At 36.6% G+C, this 23,961-nt stretch overlaps 1 long non-coding RNA gene across 2 annotated transcripts in view; it reads right to left on the reverse strand.

Moving 5' to 3' along the window:
• Positions 1 to 8,892, reverse strand: part of LOC111720552 — a 257,687-nt gene extending 248,795 nt beyond the window's left edge. For both annotated transcript variants that reach the window (XR_004233807.1, XR_004233809.1), the window contains exon 1: positions 8,051 to 8,892. This is a non-coding gene — a long non-coding RNA (uncharacterized LOC111720552). The remainder of the gene's footprint in view (positions 1 to 8,050) is intronic.
• Between the last annotated feature and the right edge of the window lie 15,069 nt (positions 8,893 to 23,961).

Genomic DNA, 23,961 nt, shown 5'->3' on the forward strand with positions numbered 1-23,961 from the left:
TCTTTTCATTTTCTTTTCCACATCTCTCTTTATATATACTGTGCTAGAAGCAGTACTTGTTTTATGTAAACTAGACCAGTCTTCTTTTATGGGAATGGGGAGGCATTATTAGGATCATCCTTGCTTCCTAAAGCATAAAAAGCTCAATCTAAGTGGAATTGGGTGTTGGAGGTTTTAACCAAATTCTATTGCTCTGCCAGAAAGTCTTTCTCAGTTATTGTAGCTAGTTGTTGTGAAGAATACAGAAGTGGAGAAGAGTAACTGTTTCTTCACAATTACTCTTTTTAACTTTAGCATCATCATCTTTTTATCCTTTAAAAATCATAAAGTCATTTTAAAATGTCATTTTATCCATAATTGTCTTATCGCATTCTCACACTGCATAAGTGTATTTGGCTTGAATTAGGTCTGGTCCAGAATATGTCTCTTTCTTCCCAGTCATATTGCCACCACCCAGAGTTCAGGCATCCATTACCCTGCTCTTAGACTTTTGCAATTACCTAAATTGAAGGTCCTAATTCAAATAACATCCTACACCACCTCCCTCACAGCTACCAAGGTGATTTTCTAAAAGCACAGGTCTAACCATATCAACTCCCTGCCCATTAAACTCTCATGACTTCCTAAACCCTCAAGAATCAAATACAAACTCCTCTGCCATTTAAACCTCTTTACAAAGTGGTACTTCCGGTATTTTAAATGTCCTTAAATATTATTCTTTTCTATATGCTCTGGAATCCAGCCATATCGATTTCCTTGCTGTTCCTTACACAGAATACTGCATCTTTGACCCTTAACATTAACTACCTCGGTTTGGAATGCTCTTCCTTCTCTTAGAATATATATGGCTTCCTTCAAGATTGTCACCTTTGAAAGTAGGCTTTTTGAAGTGCTGCTACTGCCTTTACCTCTAAGTTTATCTTAAATCCTATGTGTATATATACCTATTTATGTACATGTTGTTTCTTTTGGAACATAAGCTCCTTGAGGGCAAGAATTATTTTTGCTTTTTTTTTCTTTCTTTTTTTAAAAAAAAAATCTAACCCTTTGAAAAGTTCTTGGGACACAGTAACTATGTAATAAATTCCTGGTGATTTATAAGCACTGAATGGACATTTTGGTCATTTTTATTAGTGTAATTCTAAATTAATTTCCACAATGGTTGGACTAAATCACAGTTCCACCAACAATAGCATGTCTGTCTTCCTACAACTCTTCCAAAATGGACTACTCTCAAATTTTGTCATCTTTGCCAAATTTGTTGGTTGTGAGGTAAAACCTCATAGCTGTTTTGATTTGCTGGCCTTCTTTTTATTTTTCGAATAGGACACTTATCACACCTCCTATCTTTATGCCTTTTTATAGTCACACACAAACCCAGACCCCCTGGCTTCACCACCTGGACCCCCTTATGTCTCCAATGGACTCCCTCCTCACCTCTACTTCAAACAATTCCTCCCTTCCTTCAAAATGCAACTCAAGCACCATTTTCTATACGGAGCCTTTCCTGGTCCTTCCAACTTTGAGTCCTTCTAGGTTAACTAATTACCACACATTTAAGCAATTTTGTATTTATTCTATTGTCAGCTCCCCATCAAAGAATATAAACACCTTGAAAGAAAGGATCATTTAATATTTTGTCTTTGTATCACTAGTGCCTAGCAGAGAGCCTGACAGGTAGCAATTCCTTAATAAATAGATTTTCATTGAATGACATTTCCCTTATTATTGTTTTTGAGGGAATTGCGTTAATAGTTCATAATTATTTTGTGGACTCTTCACATCCTTTAAAAAACTTATCAATTAATTGGGAAATGGTTTTTGATGTTATATATTGTGCCAGATCCCTATATCTTAGAAATAAGATTGCTTATCAAAGACTATGGTGAAAAAAATTCATTTCCCCAATTCATCAATTCTTTTCTTATCCTAATTGCATTGTCCACACAGACACTTTTCAGTTTCATGTAGTTTAAGTTTTTTTGTAATGGCCTCTATTTTTGTTTGATTAATAATATTTTTTAGCTATTCCTAAGAAAAGTACATATCTAATCTGGTTCTCTTCTCATATTTTATGGAATAATCTTGAACATTTAGGTAACACAGCTATTTTGAGTTTCTTGTGTTATCTGGTATAAGATAATGGTCTAAATTTAATTTCTTCCAGTACTCTAAGATCTTTTAGAAGAGCAGTCAGAAGTAAAATGAAAGAACAAAAATCATCATTTACCATTTCCATCTCAAACACACACACACACACACACACACACACACACACACACACACACACCTGATCTAAAAAAATTAATTTGTTCTATTTCCTTTATAGCTCATTTATTTGTGACTCAGGAGCTGATACCTCAAGCTTCAGTTGAGTTGAAATTTCGAAGAATTAAGGAGAAGATAGGCTTCAGAAGACTGTAGACATAACTGAGATCAGGCCAGTGGATTAGTCAAGGATGATCTGCAACTGGCCATCCGAAACAATGCATTGCCATCTCCCACAGTATAACTTGGCAAGAGAAATTTGGCCTTGAAACATGCCATCTACCCCAGGTCTCTGTCAGACTTGCTTCCTGGATGAAGAAAGGCTATCCTGCATATAGTGGTGGGATGAAGCATGAAATCAGCTTCCCACTCTCCCATTTGGGAGGGAGAGGGGGAAGAGGTCTGGGAAGGCTATGGAAAGAAAGAGTAGAATTAGACCTAATGAAAAGCCTCTTAAAAGTCACCATGGGTCACTAGGTCTTTCATAAACTGAAAAGAAGGTTCACAGCCTGATTTATTCCTGAAATACCCAACAGGGCAATCTCTTCTTCGCTAACGTTCAACCACTTCTGTGGTAGAAGCAAATACAAATGTGTCTCTACTTTAATAAAACCCTACCCTGATGAAATCTGGACCTACAGATAAATAAGGAGATAGTCATTTATATTCCAAAAGGATTTTTTCATTAAAAAAAAAAAGGACTCTGCTCCACCTACCTCTCAATAACAATCCCTTACCATCCATATAAAATAAAATGTGATTTGCCAAAACTGATTTTACCTACAACCTATCAGGAACAATTTATTATAGAAAGAAAGGTAGCACTATCCTTATTTTGAAAATTATGTCAGTGGTTTAGGACATTCAGTAAGGAAAAATATAACTGTCCTCACAGTCACTTCTTCCCTCTTGCTTTATTTAGCCACTGTCTTTGGAAAGGAAACATATCCTTTAAAATCAAAGAGACATCAAAGCAATCAGCACCTCAGATTCAATACTCACTGTGTGCAGCAAAGTAGACCAGACTTCATCTCCATGGTGAGACAAATAGAGAAAAGGATTCAAATCCAACTTCAGACACTAGCTGTATGATGCTGGACAAGTCACTTATCTCTGTTTGCTTCCATCTACTAGAGAAGGAAATGGCAAACCACTCTAGCATCTTTGCTAAGAAAACCACAGGGCCAATATAATCTATGAGATCATGAAGAATTGGATAGAACCGAACAAAAATCAATCAATAAACAATTATTAAGTGCTAAGCCTTGTGTTAGACATTGGGATACAGAAACAAAAATTAAACAGACCCTCAAAGAACTTATATTTTAGAATTGGATACAGCTAAGTATAGACAAAATAAATACAATGTGTCTTTTGGGAGGGAGAGAATCTGGAAATTCTCTCATCATTAAGCTTTCTCCACAGTAAATGTTCAATAAATGTAAAGTTAAATATATATAAAAGTTAACACAAGGGATTCCAGTCCTCAAGTGATTTAACAGACTAAAAGGGAGGAAAAGCAGTGGGTACAAAATGAACCCCACTAATTAGTTCAGTGGCTTCGGACAAGTCATTTCCTGCCTGTGAGACATCTCAGTTTCTCCATCAATAAAATAAATGGGGGAATGGGATTAGTTGAAATTCCATGATCCCTTCCTTTCTTTAAAAAAAGAAAGAAAGGTACCAATCAGTAAATATTAAAGATGACTTGTGAATAATGTTAAAATGTCACAGGCCAGATGGGATTAGTCTAGGAAGACATCCTGGAAGAGAAAAACTGTTTTTTCTTTCTTTCTTTCTTTCTTTTTTTTGGCAAGGGAGGTGAGGTTAAGTGACCTGCCTAAGGTCACACACCAATGAATGTTAAGTGTCTGACACCGGATCTGAACGCAGTTCAGGCCAGTACTCTACCCACTGCACCATCTAGCTGTCTCTTGAGCTGTTGTTTTTAAAGAAAGCAGGAATGTGCATACTGGAATACTTGGCTATAGTAACTGTATTTGAGGTGTAGCTAGAAAGCTAGTGTGACTAGAGTTAAAAGTACATATCTGGGAACCGATCCTAGTCAGGAGGTCAAACTAACTGGTGTAGGGGACCTTAAACAGGAGTTTTAAATTTAACTCAGGCATTTTCTTAAGAGCTACTGTAGTCTCTGAAGCATGGAAAGTCTCTCCCCCCACCCCCCCAAAAAGAGTATACTGTAGGCTATAAAAGTAAGGCAAATGCAGGTGGAAAGTGGAAAAGACAAAATATTGACTGAAAGACCATGCTGTCTTTAAGGACCAAAGCTGTTAGTCACAACATCTTTAGCCTACCCCCTTCTTCACTCCCCCCTCCACTTCCTGTTATGCTTTCATCTGTACTTGGCTGGTTACAGAAAACATCTCACCCAGAGGGGGGAAAGCAAGCAAGACAGAGAATGAATCTTTCATTTTGCAATTTTTATTGCTGGGGAAAGTTGGAGTAGGGGGGGTGAAGGAGTGGGGAATCTAGATTGTCACAAGTTAACAGGATGTTGGGGAGGGGTGGCAATTATATCTGAAAGAGACTATAGCCTAGTGGTAAAAGAGCAACAATGTCTGGGCAACAAAAGCATCTTTTGTTGAAATTTAAGTAACCTCAAAACTTCCTTATCCCAAACAAACAGCACACAAGCAACCACACTGGACTCCAGAGAGACAGAGTTGTACTCAAAGAGCAGACAGCCCTAATTTTCTTGTGTGTTATTGGTTGGAGGTCTAGACGAATGTGGTCTTTTTGTTGTAGGGGGCAAGAGAAGAGCCTCATTCATGGTTTTTCCCCCAAATTCACACAAGAGCAGTCTTATGCAAAGACACTCTCCAACCGTGTCCTTAGTCACTCAGGACTCACTGAAATTCATCAGAATTTGCTTTCTTCACCCCAGATACACCAACTCTCCACACCTAGAATGTGTGGATGAATTTCTAGAAGGGAAAATGTGGCAGTGGGGAGGAGGGGGGAGTCCCCAAACCCACACCAGGGAAAAGACATGCTCCTTTAAATCAAAAAGAGCCAAGAAATCACAAGACAAGGAAATAAGGTATTTGGGGGTTTTGCCGTTAGTACTCCTGGTCCACCTGCTACTCATTCTTGCATGAGTCACCTGTGCTACACATACAAGTGCATGAAGAAGGCAGTCTTTTGGTTACTCAACCATCATATGTGTACATACTATAGATGTAATCCATCAGTTTCACAGTAGATTTATCAAAAGAGATTGAGTGGATAATAACTTGATTTTAACTGAAATCCACAACTTCCAAAGGAGAATAGATGCATTTATTTCACTTTGTGTCGAGTCTTTACAATAAATCATTTTCAAGGCCCCAGAAGGCTCTATCAGGCTTTATTTTATGGGGATGGAGAAGGGATAAACAGTTTAGAATGTTGGGAAGCTAACTCAGAGAACACTCCTGATTTCTCTTAGCAAGACCCACAAAGCAGTATGACCAAGTCAATTGCATTCTACCATGTGATAAAATTTTAAATCAATTCAGAAGCCTCAATTCAAATGAGCAAACCAGTATGTCAAAACGATTCACAAGATAACCAAACACCTCTGGATAGAGCAACTAGGCTAGTTTATAGATGGGAAACTGAGCCCAGAGGGGGAAAGTGAATTGCAGGGACTTAGAACAGAAGCCTCCTTAGGATTCTCAGGACAATGTCCCTTCTGCTACAGACTAGCCGTGTGACCCTAGACATGTCATTTAATCTCTGCCTGCTTTACTGCCCTCACCTGTAAGAAAGGGGCATTTATCTTCCAGGTTATTGTGAAGATCAAATGAAATGATTCATAAAGCAGTTTGCAAACCAAATACAAATGCTATACAAATGTTATTTCTCATTATTAGTATTGCTGCTACTATTATAATTATTACATTTTTATGGGACTCCCTACTCTTTGAAGAGAAGGCAAAACTAAACAAAATTACAAGACAATGCTGTATTCAGTACATAAGTAAGTAGCCAACTATTTGATTTAATTTTAAAGAGACCCAAGAATGGATTTTTAAATATCACATATACACAATTAACCCTCCAATTTGGAAACTCTAAAATTCCCTTTTTTTAAGGGAATTAGCTGGTTCTTTTGGGAATATGTTACTCTCTCCAAAAAAAGTATTTGTTACAATGCAAGCTTATTATCTAAAAAAGGTAACATTAACCCCAGGAGTGGAATATTTGTGTGTGTGTAGAAAAGCCTTCTTCAGAAAAGGCACTATGTGTGTGTGTGTGTGTGTGTGTGTGTGTGTGTGTGTGTGTATAGATAGATTGCTTGATTGATATATTGATATTGATGTTAAAGTGGTATCTCTAGGAAATTCAGAAACATTGGCCCATCTGTACTTCAGGGGAAGAGTCCAAAAAAGAAAAAGAAGAATAGCATATACATTTTCTTTTTTATGACAAATGTTGGTAAAAGGAAATTATAGATACACATGGATGCAATCTGTTCCTCAAAACCTTCAACCTTTAAATACAGCTTGGATCCTAGACTTTAAAGAAACTAGATCTTCACCCAACCTCCACTCCTGTTTTGCCCCCAAAGGTGGGGGAAGGGGGAGGGAAGGGAACAGAATAAAGAAGTACTATACTGGAAATTCTGGAATGCCCCAACAGGTCGCACACCATTCCAGTGCATTTAATAAATGCACTTAATTTTCTTATTCAGTCGTCTAGTTTTCTGGGTAGTCACTTCAGAAAAAGGAAAACAGAGAACCCCATACATTCTGAAAAAGCACCTGCCCTCCTTTCCACCCACATAGGCATTTTGAAAAGGTAAAGGATTGGGGGAGTGGGAGGAGAGAGGGAGAAAAAAAAAAACCTGGTAATAGAAAAAAAATTTAAGCAAAAGGTAAGAGGCACAGTTTTAAACTCCAGATATATCCAAAATATATCAAATAAGTTCTATTCCTTTCTCAGGATCTCGAGGCTCTCTCTCAACACTTTTCCTTACTTCTGACTTCCCCTTGCCCCCGACAGCAGTAGCAATAACACCCCAAAACCCCAAGCTCAAATATAGCTTTGTAAACCAGATATGGGAGAGGAGGGAAGTGAGAACACATAGAAATCCACCCGGTGCGCCAAAAGCTGGGAGTCTCAGCAGTGGGTTGGCGCTGTTTGCCCACGAATACAGCACCTCTGGCGAAGTAACGGACCTAAGAAGGTGGCAATTAGAGAAAGAACAAAAAAAAAAAAAAAAAAAAAAGAAAAAAAAAAGAAAAAGAAAAAGAAAAGAAAAGAAAAAAGAGGAAAAGAAAGGAGAGCAGGGGCGCAAAGGGGAAGTATCGGGGCTGCATCCCAGCAGGGGATTAGAGGTGGGGGGAGGTGATTGACTACTGAGTGCTTCGTAGGAAGCATTAAATGAAGAACGACTGGCTTGTCCTTTGGTCAGTCACTGCCTAAGGACAAGCCACTTCAAATGACATTGAAAAGAAGGCAGAAATGGGATTAGTACCTGTGGAGGGAAGTAAGAGGTAAGGTAAAAGGTTCCGACCTTACATTCCCTGCAGGACCTGTTCCCCAAACTAATTTATTTGTCACCAGGACTGCATTTCAGCCAACCCCTTGGGGCGAGGGGCAAAAGAGATTTGTTCCGCACGAAGGCAAGGATAGTGTGAATGACTTCTAGGAAGATATTAGAGCGAGACTGAGATCATTTTAACCAGATTCCAAAACTCCGCTCAAAGTTATTCAATAGTTCCAAAAGTTAAAAAAAAAAATCAAATCACTTTCTCCAATTCCATAGGAAACTTACCCGCAGGTTAGGGGTCCGACGGGCAGGAGGTGGTCAAAGCAGAGTAGTAAATCCACTGAAGCCAAAGTGGCTGGTATTCCTAGTCGGGTCGAATTGTACCAATAATCCACAGAAAAGATCCGCCCTAGGGAACTGAGTGGGGTGCAGTGGAGGGTAGGGAAAGCCCCAAGTCCAAATTGAATGAGTATCCCCAAACCCCAAAAAGGTGGGATTCCGAGAGGAAGGGGACTCCTGTCCCGGACCCTCTCCACGCCTCCACCCCCAGGGGGTGATGGAGCCAAGCCATCTTTTCTTTCAGGACCCAGCTAGAAAGCCTGAGAGATAGAAGGTCCCTTGGGCAGCGAGAGAGTCTCTGTGAGTTCTGTAGGGTTCTGAAGGTACTGCTCTAGGGACCGAAGGTGGGGCGCTGAAGAGGTCCACCGGGTCCCACTGTTCGCCCTCCTGAAGACAATCACAGAGGGGAAGGCAGGGTCACCTCCCAATCCAAGCAAGCCTGAACTTCAAGCTTCACCAGCACGGAAAATATCAGTAGCCGAGCTGGGAGAGCTGAGAACCGAATCCCTTCAACTTTGCCATTCCCATTGTTTTCCATGGCCAAAAATGTTCAAGAGAGGGCAAGCTGATTACAGCTGTGGTGCTTTCTCCCCTTGGTCGCAGAAGCAGCTCCGGGCAACAGCTGGTAAATATAGAGACTCACAGTCCTGAGTTACAAGTTGCAAGAACCTGAGCAGCCCCAAGACCAAGTCTTGTCACAGGTTCCGCGCCCCTGCAGCCTGCTCACTCGGCGGTATGCTGAGCCATACTAAACTTATATACCACTTGGCAGGCAGGCTTCGGAAAGAAGGCGGAGAGGAGAGTGGGATGGATGGAGAGTGGGGGAGGAGGAGGGAAGGTGGTTGCAGGGTTTCCTGGGAGTTGTAGTTTTTGTCTCCCCTACCCTAGACCTCTCTGGGCTCAAATGGGGGGGGGGGGCAGCATCTTCTCTCTTGCATTTTATTTGGAAGACTAGCTCCACTGTCCCGCCTCTGCTTCCCCTCCTCCAAAAGCGTTCTCTCCATTTTTTTCCCCTAATCAGTTTCTTTTCCTTCCAGACCTATGTTTCCTTTCCAAGGATCAAAACTCCTTATAGTTTTAGCCTGTAATCATTTAGTCTGTGTCATTTAATCTAACCCCCAGATTTGGAAGAAATTGAGGCTTAGTGACTTGGCTACGGTCACATAGCTGGTGACAGAGCCAGATTTGGTAAATTGATCTCTTGCCTCTATCAGTTCACAGAATCAAGTTTTAGATGTTTGAAATGGGGGAGATGGAATTCCCGGTGTTTGAAATAAGGTTTCCTCAGTAGCCTGGAGTTCTCTAGACCTTTCAAAATCTGACTCAAGCCCACCTGTTCAACCCAAATTTACACCATAATCTTTTTCCTATCAGCATGGCCAGCTAGACATTTCTCTGATTCTTATACTGCTATATATTTGTCATCCTCTATGACCAGATTCTTCTGCAGTTTCTTCATGGCTTGTGAGAAAAGGGTTGTCTCATGAAGCCTCCTAAACACTCTAACACAGCAGTAAGAAATCTCTCTAACCAAATATTTCACAGTTCTTTGTAACTTTCCTGCATGGCCATATATTAAAATCTGTATTTTAAAGATATGGTTGTCTTCTACATAATAGGCATCAATGCACAATTTTATTTTATCTTTTAAAGGTAAAAATACCACACTCAGTCCTCTTTCTGGATGTGGGTGGCTCTCTCCATCACAAGTCTATTGTAAATGGCCTGAATGATCTCATTGTTGAAAAACCACGTCCATCAGAACTGTTCATCATATAATCTTCTTGTTGCTTTGTACAATATTTTCTTGATTCTACTCACTTTACTTAGCATCAGTTCATGTAAGTCTCTCCAGGTCTTTCTGAAATCATTCTGCTGATCATTTCTTATAGGATAATAATATTCTATAAGATTCATAGACTATAACTTATTCAGCTGTTCTTCAACTGATGGGCATCCACTCATCACAATTTTAGAATAAAATTGATTTTCATCATCACCAAAAAAAAAAAAAAAAAAAAAATCCCAGTGCATTAAAAAAAAAGCTTCCAAGAAATATACCTCAAGGAAATATTTTTTTAATTTAATTTAATTTGTTTTATTAAATTTTAAGTTCTAGATTGTCTCCCTTCCTTCTTCCTTCCCCACCCCACACTAGAGAAAACAACCATTTAACACAGATAGATTATAATTATAGGTACAAAACCATACTATACATACTTCTATTTTTCATTTCTTTTTCTGGAGGTGGAGAGTCTCTTCTTTCATGTGTCAACTAATAGGGATTAGTTGATTTTAGTATTTATAATACTCAGAATAAGAGTTGTTCATAGTTGTACTTCAAACAATATTGCTTTTGGTTCTGCTCATTTTACTCTTCATTATTTCATGCCAAGGAAATCATTAGAAAGAGAAAGAACAACTTGCTCCCAGCAAAAAATTCTACCTTCCAAATGAAGGTTTTCTTGATTCCCCTCTATGCTAGCATCTTTCCTCTTTGATTATCTCCTTTAATCTTGTAATTATCTTAAGTCTCCTCTATTAGAATGCAAATTCCTTGAAGATAAGGGCTTTTTTTTTTTTTTGCTTTTCTTTTTACCCTCTTTTTAGCCCTGTTCTTGGCTCCCAGTGGGTATTTAAGGCATACTTACTGACTTGATTTTATTACACAAATGTATTTATAATTATGAAAAACACATTAAAAAAACTAAAACAATCTAAATGCCCAGCAGTTTGAAAATTGATAGATAATAGCCAAAAAATATGGAACAAAGATTCTATCACTACAAAAATGAGCAAATAAAAATACTACATGTAAATATGAGAATGCCTAGATAAAAAAAAGAATAAATTAAGCCAAATGAGGAAATCAAAGTTTTAGGTACAGTATTCACACTGACCATTCAAATGAATCTGTGATGTCAACAATTTGGAAGTTCCCTCAAAAAAAGTGGATATAACCCATGTGTGACTGTTCAACCTGTATAACTTTATATATATTCTCCCATATCCATCAAGTGGTTCACCAAACCTGCTAGAGGCATTCCTTAATTTCTCTTGATGTTGAAAAGGCAAAGGGAACATTCTGAATGTTCACCTATCGTCCTTCACCCTTGTCATGTGATGAGTCCATTTTCTCCTCCTAAAACACATCCTTGATAACTTTTTTTTATTCCCTTCTTCAGATTTACTCACTGGTTTTATGTTACCCACTTGCACCTATCATAGGCTTTTCCATTTTCCTCTTGGTGATATTTTAAATTCGTCAGTATAGGGATGAAGAAGGGAAGAGCATCTATTAAGCACCTACTCTATGTCATGTACTTTGTTAAGAACTTTTAAAATAACTGATTTGATCCTCACAACCACCCTAGGAAGTAGGTGCTGTTATTATCACCATCTTACAGTTGAAGAAGCTGAGGGAGACAAAGGTTAAGTGTTGCCCAGCTGGTAAACATCTGGGACCAGATTTGAATTCAAGTCTTTTTGACTCCAGGTCCAGCTATCTATCCACTGTCACATCTAGCTTCTTCAGTTGCTATTCAGTCATTCCAACTCTTCATAACTCTGAATCATATTGTCCATAGGATTTTCTTGGCAAAGACATTAAAGTGGTTTGCAATTTCCTTCTTCAATGAATTAAGGCAAAGGAACTTGCCCAGAGTAACACAATAAGTATCCAAGGCTTAGATTTGAACTTAGGGACATGAGTCTTCCTGATTCCAAGTTCAGTGCTTTAAGCCTGGGCCATCCAGCTACCAAGAATTATTCTCATTTTACAGATAAAGATACAATTAAGGATACCAAGAGAAATAGCAGAAACAGGATTCAAACTCACGTCTTCCTCATTCCCAGTCCAGCAATTTATTCTTTGAACCACCAAGCTGCCTGTAATCACATATGTGATTATATGTAATATATAAGAATTATATATACATACACATATATATATATATATATATATATATATATATACATATGATGAGATTGAGGTAGACACCAAATGATGAGATTGAGAAAAGCAATTGGCAACAAATGTTGAGACTGGTGTAGGCACACCAAATGATAACATTTGATACCAGATAATCAGGTTCCATAGCAATTCACAATAGCATTTCTCTTTGCCAAAAGGTACATTTATTTATGAGAAGTAACAGACAAAATGAAGAGGTAAAGTAGACACCAGGAGTGGTAAATATGAAATAGATTCAGGAGAGCATACAGTTACCAAGGAAAGGGGTTTTTAACAATTAACAATGGAAAAATAGTAGAACTTACCATTAACCAGGAGAAAGGGAATACACCATGAAATGGGAGTAAGCCACTGACTGGCAGGCTAAATTCATAGAGGAGCACTCTAAAATAGTTGGTTGGCTGTAACAAAGAGAAAGACACCCTGAGGCATGGAGGAGGGTTGGGTGAGGAGAGAGTCACCACCAGTAAGAATATAGTGGCAGGGTAATCCAAAAAGGATTCAGTAAAGATGGAGTGGGCCATGGGAAGATTTATAGGGGAAATATAACCTCGGAGGTTTGACATCATAATTTGGCTTTCTGATTGGATATAGTAAGTAGTATCATTACCCAAGACCTCTACAGGGATGGGATTGTAAGGCTGATCTGATCCCTGATAAGTGCCCTTTCCTGATTGCCTCAGGGAGTAATCTTATCAGTACTTCAGGCTTTCTCTGTCAAACCCATATAGCAACCCAAGACCTCATCATATATATATATATATATTACATTAACACATGTGTATAATATGTATTGTGTATGTGTGCATACACACACACATATATATTTGAATGCAAATTCAGCAGAATCAGAAGTAGTTACAATGAAAAAAAATGAATAAAAGCAAAAACTAGATAAACAATTTGTCAAGTATGTTGCAATGGGGATTGTTTTCCCAGGATTGCCATTGAATACTCTTTCAACTCTGAAATTGTGGGATTCTGTTGATCTAGAATCAGAAGAAATTGTTTCAAGTCCAGACCTCAGCCCTCATTAGCAAGATGACCTTGATCACAGACCTTGTAAATGTCTGTACTCCTTCCATCCTCAGGGACTCAGAAACACAGGTGAATGGATGGATATGGCACTAGCCCAAACATCAGCAGGTAGGGCATAAAACAGTAGCATCATTCTTGATGGAGTAGGAAGGCCACATGTTGTCTCTGCTGAGATTTTTTGTGCTGATCTTAGTGCCCTCCCATTCCAGCAGTGGTTGAAACACTCAAGACTATGATTGCCTTAAAAGTGGCTAGTTCTCACTCTCTGAATCTCAGCCAAAGGTAATATCTTCTTAAACACTGTGGTCTCCAAATTTCTGCCTTGATCTGAATTAGGAATTCTAAACTTAGGGTCCACAGAACTCTTGGGAGGTCCATCAATAGATTTAAGGAAGTCTTTGTACTTGTATAGGAGGAAATACATCCTTTTGTCTATTAACCTATAGCTGAAATTTAACATTTTCTTCAATTATTTAAAAATATGAGTCTGAGAAAAGGTCCAAAAGCTTCACTAGACTTCTGCTAAAGGAGGCTATGACACAAAAACTGTTAAGAATCCTTGATTCTAATATTTCCTGGTAGGAAGACCACACACTAAGAAACACTTCTCTCATACTATTTTAAGAACCATAGAATCTTTCTTATTCCTGATGTAGTATGCCTGTGCACACTTTGTAAAGTTGTCAGTCATCACCAATAAATGGCTTAAAGTGCTAACTTCTCCTTGCAGAGAAAGGAAGTTAGTGAAGACAAGTTTTAAAAGTTTACTAGTACCTGCCTCCAAGATCCAATATTGCAGTGACAGCAACCATGAAATTAAAAACTGCTTGCTCCTTTTAAGAAAAGCTATGGCAATCTAAAAAGCATACTAAAAAGTATACATACTAAAGCATACTAAAAAGTAGAAACATCACCTTACTGCAAAGATCAGTGTAGTCAAAGCTGTAGGTCTTTCACTGGTACTGAATGACTATGAGTTAAACTATAAGGAAATCTGAGCATCCCATAATCATTGTTTTGAATTATGTTGCTGAAGATGACTTTTGAGAGGTCTTTGAACAGCAAAGAGATCAAATCAGTCAATATTGAAGGAAATTAACATTTTGACAGTACAAGGACTGAAGCTGAAACTTAAATACTTTTGGCCACAAGTTTCATTGGAAAATACAGATTCTGGGAAAGATGAAAGGCAAAAAGGAGAAGGGGATGGCAGAGGACGAGATGAATAGATAGCATCATAGAAATAATAAACATGCATTTGGAACACATTCAAGAAACTATAACATTAGTACTTCAGCATTACTGCCCTATTCTTTGACTTGTATCACTTTTCCCTATTCTTCCTCAGCTCTCATCACAAATCATTTTCAGACAAATGAAGCAATGAAGACATGCTGTCTGACAGAAGTCCCCACTTTTTAGCATCACTGCAATTTGCTTTATAACCCAGCTCCTTGTGGGACACATATGGCTTTCCTGTCTTCTTAAAGTATAGCCACAGCTTTGGGGTTACATGGCCTCAGAGATAAGATATCTGTATCCATATTAGTCTTCCTGTGGTGTATAAGGTGTTCAGAGAGGATTAGCTCCTCTGAGCTGAGAGCTTTTTGAGATCTTTTCAGAGTTGCTTATCTACCTAGAGTGTCTATCTCTCACCCAATTCTCATTGTGGCTCCAAGAAGCTGTAGCACTCCCAGAAGCCATATCCCAGTAAGTCATCTTGGAAGATGGACTACACCATCTTGAAGGTAAGTGACAGATCTCAAACCTGTTGGTGAGTTAGGGGGATGTCTACCCCAAGCATGTGAAGACTTCCTTCTCTGTCCCCTGCAGAATGGGTAGATGAGAACTATTTGTTTCAAAAGCCATGAAGGCAGCTGAAGCAGGTGCTGTTTTTCCATCAACCCTTACATTTGTCTGGAACTAGGGAATCACAAAAGTTAAATTTGTCAGAATTCACTATGAAGATTGAAAAGCCAGTGCTCTTGTGATAGTCAATGTCACTAACTAATTAAGTTCTCTTCTTTGTTTCAGACTGGCTGCATAGATGATCAAAGCATGCAGTTATTGGGCTCCAACATTTTACATAAAGCATTATGCTAATATCTTGAACAAATTGGAATTAGTTCCAACTAAATCTAATATTAGATTTATAGCTAGATAGAAAATCTATATATACCAGAGTAAATGTGTTCACTTCTTCATTGACATAGCAACTTTTGAGGGGAATTTCAAGATCACCTTGACATATTTAAGTATAGAATGTTTTGATCACTCTATCCTTCTCAAACACTTCTAAAGGCTTCAGGGCATTTTTTTCTCAAATGCCCTGAAATGACTGAAATATGATAGTTATTTTTGCCTTAATATCCAGGACAGTAGTGTATCCTTGTTTCTTGTCACCATATCTGTATGTGGTCTTTGGAATTCAGAGGGAAAAGACTTATAAGGAATTTCTAATGAAGACATGCTTCATCTTTACAGAGACCAGGACAACCTCCTTTGTCTTCATTCCTGTCACTCAACTCTTATACAACAAAAGCTACATTCTCCTCTTCTCTCGCATCCCCTGGTATAACTTTTATTCTTAACTAAAAGTAGATATGCCTTTCTAGTTTTCTCTTGATGGAGGTATTTATATATCAGAATAGTATGATCTTTGTTCCCATTACCTTTCCAAGTGGTAGTTTTTTTTTTTTTCCCATTTGTCTGCTTTGTCTCAGATTCTGTGTCTTTTCATTTGATAGCACTCAAGGGATCATTACCCTGTTTAATTTCCATGGTCTATAGATAGGAAGATATTCCAGGGGGTAGAGAAGATGTGTTTGAGAGACTGACCATCTTGTCAGATCATTAGCAATTTGCTCAAGTGCTTTCAAGTGATCTATCAATTCACCACAGATCAATGATTGTTTCTTTGTTATAACTACAGGAATACCCATAACTGAAACCAATCCAGGAGTCCTTTGAATATTGGGTCATTCTGATCATGTCTGATTTTTCATAGGACCAGTCTTCTTATGAATTTCAATAGATGTTTAACTACTCAGGTCAAGAATTGGGATAGCAGTGATTGGAGAACTTTTAAGTATTCCCACTTCAAATACACTCAAATCCAATTCACACTCAAGTCAAGACATCACTCTCATGTCATTGGGTGTCTTACAAAATTAAGAACCAACAGCAATAAAAACAAAAACTAAATTCATTCCATCATACAAAAAGCATCTTGTCCCTGTCAGACAACTTCTATAATCTCTTCCAAGACAGCAAAGATACATTTCTAAAAAAGCTATTTGTAATTAGAGCTCAAGTCTGGCACTTGGTCATAGGTGAGGTTTCTCTGTGCTAAATACAGATCTTAGCCCTCACTTATCATATATATGCAAGGTATTTCTTCCCACCATAAAAGACCTAGATTTGGCTTTTCTCACAGGTCTATCCCTCTCTGTTTTAGTGGATGCAGGCCATGTGCATAAATGATCCTCCTTTTTCTGACACAGGGGAACTAATTTTCTATCTAGGCACAAGTAGAACTTTCATTTCTTCCCTTTTTTCTTTTCATTTTTAAAATAGTATTTTTCCAAATATATGTGAAGATAGTTTTTAGCATTCACCTTTGCAAAACCTTGTGTTCCAAATTTGCTTTCTCCTCCCTCTTCCCAAACATGTTCTTCTAAATATATTTCCATATTTGTCATGCTATGCAAGAAAAATAAGATCAAAAGAGGAAAAACACAAGAAAGAAAAAAAAAAGCAAAGAAGAAGAACAACAAAAAGATAAAAATACTATGCTTTGATCCACATTCAGTCTCCATAGTTCTCTCTCTGGATGTAGATCGCATTTTCTATCACAAATTTATTGGAATTGTCTTGAATCATCTCATTATTGAAAAAGGCCAAGTCCATCACAATTGATCATCACATAATCTTGCTATTACTATGTACAATGTTCTCCTGGTTCTGCTTATTTCATTTAGCCATAGTTCTTTCCAGGCTTTTCTGAAATCATCCTGCTGATCACTTCTTACAGAACAATAATATTCTATTACATCAATATACAATAACTTATTCAACTATTCCCCAACTGGTAGGCATCCACTCAATTTTCAGTAGAACTTTCATTTCTGGTATAGTGATACATATCACTCACAAATGATGTCTGTATCTGATGATGAGTCTGGCCCTAGTTTCTACTATCAGAAATAGCTGAGTTATGTCATCATCTTAACTTATTAATATTGTAATTTTTTACAACTCATTTACTCATCCACTTCTGAGAGAGAATTACAAGTCAATTTCCAAGATGTTTTCCCAAGTGTATTCTTGGTTAAGAGTTTTGAATTGTCACTTGGATGTGATAATTCATAGAGCATATCCTTAGAGGATTCTCCTAACTTCAAACTCAAAAATACAAAGCTATGGTTTTCCAATTCTTTTATAATGTCCTTCAATGTTTTGTTTTGTTTTGTTTTTTTAAATAAAATCTTCATCTAAATCTGAATCCACAATTTCTACTTTAAATCTGTGTTATCTATGAATATTGTCAATTAAATCATAATACATTTCATATGCAACACTCAAATTTTCAAAATATTGATCTATAATGACAACATTCTATCAACCACTGAGGGAAGCTGAACTAGTTACACAATTCTGTATTAAAAAGACACTATAAAATAGTGCTTACTATAAGCAACTGATTGTTAGCAAGAAACAATAGAGCAATATGCAAAGTAGCAGAAATAACAGCAATTCCATTTACACAAAGACAGTCAAAGAAATGACAGCTGATATTCCCTAACAGCTAGACAATTAAATAACAATTCCACATCCACATCCATATATAATTGCAACATATGGGTGCAACAGAACCAGTACAACTATACAGAAAGACTGAAAAGTTGAATAAAATAGCAGCAAAATAAAACTAAAAATAGAAACAAGTTTAAAACAGAAATCAAGGTGAAAATATGGGCATAAAAGTGCACATTAAAAGAAAAGAAAAATTGGGTATCCAAATTATAAAATCCAATAATTGACAAGTGAATATTACAAAATTCATCAAGCAACAAACCTTACAAGCAATGGTAAAACCAGGGTACTAAATCCAACTCTAAATTCAAAGTATTAAAGGAAAAATGAATAATATAAGAAAGAGGTAGCCTACAAACATTCATTAATTACTTACTACAGGCCAGGTAGCCTGGCACAGTGGAAAGAGAGAGTCAACCTTGGAGGTAGGAAGACTTAGCTTCTAACTTTTGTGTAACTTGAGCTAGTCATTTAACTAACCTTTTAGTGTTCCAACCAATTTTATATGACAGTAAATTATAGAAAAGGTGCCAATCATTTATGATAATGGGAACTTCCTTGCCAATTAAATCTTTGTTCATACATGTACTTTGTTCAGATATGTACTTTGTATCTTTAAGATACAAAGACAAAAGGTATATAGCTTCTGTTGTCAAGGAGTTTTTCATTTCTAGAGCATATGTACATGGGAGTAAAGAATACATATGTTTGGCTACTTAAATATATAGTAATACAGCTCACAAGTAGCATTATTCCCCCATCTTTAAGAGAACTACTTACCTCCTTTGTGGAGAATGATGAAGGCCAAGCTATTACTGATAGGATTATATCTTTCTGCTACCACTCAAATATCTCAAGTTCAAGAGTATGATTATTTTTTATTTAAATAATTTTTCAATTAAACATTTATTTTTTCTCCTTTCCTCTTAATCCTGCAACTAAACAATCAAAAAAGGAAAAGAAAAAGGAAAGCTAATATAACAAATATGCATATTCAAGAAGAGAAAATTCTTGCTTTACTGTTGTTTTCAGTTGAGTCCAATTCTTTCTGACCCCATGAACCACAGCAGGGCTTTATATTCTTCATTAACTCTCAAAGTCTGTCCAAGTTTCCATTGTACATTATTTCCATGACACTTTTCCTCCATCTGCTATTCTCTTTTCCTTTTGCCTTTAATCTTTCCCAACATTAGGTCTTTTCCATTGAGTCCCACTTCTCATTATGTGGTAAAAGTATTTAAGCTTCAGCTTCGCTATTTGACTTTCCAGTGAATAATTTGAATTAATTTATTTAAGTATTGACTGATTTGACCTCCTTGCTGTTCAAAGGACCCTCAAAAGTCTTTAGCACCATAACTTGAAAATATCATTTCTGCAGTGTTCAGCTTTTATTTTAGTCAACTCTCACAATCTTACATTACTACTAGAAAAACCAAAGCTTTGACTATACAGACCTTTTTTGGCAAGATGATTTTACTGCTTTTTAGTATGATGTCCAAATTTCCCATAACTCTCCTTCCAAGGAGCAAGTATCTTTTAATGTCATGCTGCAGTTACCAATTGCAAGTGATCTTTGAACCAAGACTATAACATGATATTGCTTCTATTTCTTTTCCCTCTATTTGCCAGGAAGTGATGGGACCAGTTGCTAAAATCTTAGATAGCATTTTATTTTTAATGTTAAGCTTCAAGCTGATTTTTATATTCTCCTCTTTTACCCACATCAAATGTATGGATGTATGCGCGCCCACACGGGAACACACACACACACACACACACATACACTCACACACTCACTCACTCACTAGTCTGATGCAATGTTATCAAGCTCAAATAGAATCAAATTGTAGCCATCTATAGACTTAGAAAACCACAAATTAACATTAACTAGGCTATGCTGTATTTTTGTTTATATTGTTAAATATTTTTCAATCCAAACTTTTTGTTTTCAAAATATATACATGGATAATTTTCAACATTCACCTCTACAAAACCCTGTATTCTAATTTTCCCCCTCTTTTCTCCCCACTCTCTCCCCCAGTTGGCAAATGATCCAATATATGTTAAACATATACAATTCCTCTCTCTATATTTCCATGAATATCATGTTGTGCAAGAAAAATCAGATCAAAAAGGAAAAAAAATGAGAAAGAAAACAAAATACAAGCAAACAATAACAAAAAGAGTGAAAATACTATGTTGTGGGCACATTCAATTCCCACAGTCCTCTTTCTGGATGCAGATGGCTTTCTTCATCGCAAAATCATTGAAACTGGCCTGAATCACCTCATTGTTGATGAGAGCCACGTCCATCAGAATTGACCATTGTATACTCTTGCTGTTGCTGTATATAATGAACTCCCTGGTTCTGCTCATTTCCATAATATTCCATAATCGTCATAATTTTTCAATTAAACATTTATTTTTTTCTTCTTTCCTCTTAGTCCTGCAACTAAGCAATCAAAAAAAAAAAAAAAAGGAAAAGGAAAAAGAAAATGCTCATAATAAATATGCATATTCAAGAAAAGAAAATAAGAAATGAAGAATTATACCATAACTTGTTCAGCCATTCTCCAACTGATGGGCATCCATTCAGTTTCCAGTTTCTTGCCATTACAAAAAGGGCTGCCACAAATATTTTTGCACATGTGGGCTCCTTTCTCTCCTTTACAATCTTTTTTAGGATACAAGCATAGTAGAAACATTGCTGGATCAAAGGGTATGCACAGTTTGCTAGCCATTTGAGCATAATTCCAAATTTCTCTTCAGAATGGTTTAATCAGTTCACAACTCCACCAACAATGTATTAGTGTCCCAATTTTCCCACATCCCCTTCAACATTCATCATTATCTTTTCTTACCATTTTAACCAATCTGAGATATGTAGGGTTAAAACAACCTCAGTTGTTTTAATTTTCATTTCTCTGATCAATAAGGATTTAGAGCACCTTTTCATATGACTGGAAATGGTTTTAATTTTTTCATCTAAAGATTGCCTGTTCATATCCTTTGACCATTTATCAGCTGGAGAATAGTTTGAATTTTTATGAATTTGAATCAATTCTCTCTATATATAGTAGAAATGAGCCCTTTTTCAGAACTCTGGAGTGTAAATCCCTGCCACCCTAGTTTATTGCTTCCCTTCTAATTTTATCTGCATTGGTTTTGTTTGCACAAAAATCTTTTTAACTTAATGTAATCAAAATTATCCATTTTACATTCAATAATGTACTCAAGTTTTTCTTTGGCCACAAATTCCTTCCTTCTCCACAGATCTGAGAGGTAAATTATCCTTCTAATTTGCTTATAATATAATAATCACTCTTATAATATAATATAATATCACTCTTCATGTCTAAATCATGAACCCATTTTGATCTTATCTTGATATAGGATGTTACATGTGGGTCAATGCCCAGTTTCTGCCATATTAATTTCCAATTTTCCCAGCAGTTTTTGTCACAGTGAGTTCTTATCCCAAAAGCTTGGGTCTTTGGGTTTGTCAAACATTAGATTACTACAGTCAATGAGGATCAGTTCTTATGGAAGTGGCTCTCTTCAACAATGAGAGGATCCAAATCAGTTCCAGTTGATCAATAATAAACAGAACCAGCTACACACAGCAAAAGAATACTGGGAAATGAGTGGACCACAACATAACATTTCCACTCTTTCTGTTATTGTTTGCTTGCATTTTTGTTTTTCTTCTCAGGTTATTTTTACCTACTTTCTAAATCTGATTTTTCTTGTGCAGCAAGATAACTGTATAAATATGTATACATATATTGTATTTAACATATACTTTAACATATTTAACATATCTGGGACTACCTGCCATCTTGGGGAGGAAGTGGAGGGAAGGAGAGGAAAAGTTGAAACAGAAGTTTTGCAAGGGTCAGTGTTGAAAAATTACCCATGCATATGTTTTGTCAATAAAAAGCTATAATAATAAAAAAAGATTATTATAGTCATTGACTGTTTTGTCCTGTGAATCTAACCTATTCCACTGATCAACTATGCTATCTCTTAGCCAGTATCAAATGGTTTTGATGACTGCTGCTTTATAATATAGTTTTAGATATGGTAAAGCTAGGCCACCTTCATTTGTACTTTGTTTCATGAATTTTCTTGAAATTCTTGACCTTTTCTTCTCCAGGTGCATTTTGTTATTATTTTTTCTAACTCTGTGAAGTAATTTCTTGGGAGTTTGTTGGTATAGTATTGAATAAGTAGATTAATTTAGGTAGTATTGTCATTTTATTATATTAGATCAGCCTACCTATCACCATTACTATTTAATATTATATTAGAAATGTTAACTTTGGCAGTAAGAGAAGAAAAAAGAGATTAAATGAATCAGAATGAGTAAGGAGGAAACCAAATTATCACTCTTTGCAGATGAGTTTTGATGGTATACTTAGAGAATCCTAGAGAAGCAACTAAAAAACTACTAGAAACAATTCACAACTTTAGCAAAATAAATTCACATAAATCATCTGCATTTTTATATATTACCAACAAAGTCCGGCAGCAAAAGATACAAAGAGAAATTCCATTTAAAATAACTGTCGATAATATAAAATATTTAGGAGTCTATCTGCCAAGTCACGAACTATATGAACACAATTACAAAACACTGTCTACACAAATAAAGTCAGATATAATCTCCTGAAAAATATAGCATTGAATAGTAATGGTGATAATGGGCAATTTTGTTTCACCCCTGATCTTATTGAGAATGGTTCTAATTTATCCCCCTTATATTTGATGCTTGCTGATGGCTTTAAATAGATGCTATTGATCATTTTAAGGAAAACTCCACTTATTCTTGTAATCTCTGGTGTTTTTAATAGGGATAGGTATTAGTGTTAAATATTTCCTAGTTACATTTTTATCTGGTTGGGGCTAGGGCTGCATTTGGAGTTTTGGGGACATGTAACAGCTAACTTCTTTTCCAAGGGGTTCAGAGGAAAGTTGCTTCCTATCTCACTCTCAAGGAATTAGGGTAGCCAATTTAGTTCCTTTCTATCAATCTCTACTCATTCAAAGGATCATCATGAATAATGGACATCATGTAAATCCATTTACCTAAATAAAAAATGAAACAAAAATTGGAGTTCTCCAGGTTAGGACATACCAAATATATGAATAAATGATTTTTTCATATAGGAGCAAGATCAGATTTCCATAGACACACACACACACACACACACACACACAAAATATTTATCATTGTTCTTATAATAGAAAAAACTGGAAACAAAGCAGGTTCCTCATCAATTAGGAAATAGTTTTATAATTACAATTTCTTATTTCATAATACAATGAAGAATTATATAAGGGGATTGCATGGGAACACTTTTAATTTTACCCATGTAGATTATGTGTTCACATGGAACTGTCTAGATGGGGCTTTCACAGAGGCAAGAATGGATATTTTTAGCATGTCTTTATCATCCCCCAAAACTAAAGGAGATTTTAATTCTTACCAGGAGGGGAAGCAAGAGATTGGGGGAAGGGACTGATCACCCTGCTCTTCTCACAGAGAAGAGGCACATGAATAAAATGATCTCTCTCTGCTAACTTAAAAATTATTAGTGTAGGGGAGATAATTTTTAGGTCCAAGCTATATTCTTGATCACCATCCCTTAATGGGAAAGGAGCAACCCAAGCTACATATCCAAGGCTTGACTTCCTTCCCACCAGATGCCTGCTATTACAATAAATCCATGAAGCAAATAGCAAATAAACCTATTTATCCAAGTCAGTAACAAAACAGAAATCAGAAAAGGAATACAAAGAAGAATATATGCCAAATAATGGAGAGTGAATGAGGTCTTCATTGGGAAAGAAGGAATCCCATATTTCAGATCTTATCCAAGGAGAAATTTCCCAAAGTCTCTATAGTAACAAGCTAAAGATATGGATATGATAGAGGCTGCTGGTTCATCTATATATTGACTTCTCCCCAAAGTCTTTCTCTCTCTTCATGGATACGAGGAGAGGTTAGTTCTCTTTCAAAGCTAGAAGC

Source organism: Sarcophilus harrisii, chromosome 4 (genome assembly GCF_902635505.1).
Source record: "Sarcophilus harrisii chromosome 4, mSarHar1.11, whole genome shotgun sequence".
Lineage (NCBI taxonomy): Eukaryota > Metazoa > Chordata > Mammalia > Dasyuromorphia > Dasyuridae > Sarcophilus > Sarcophilus harrisii.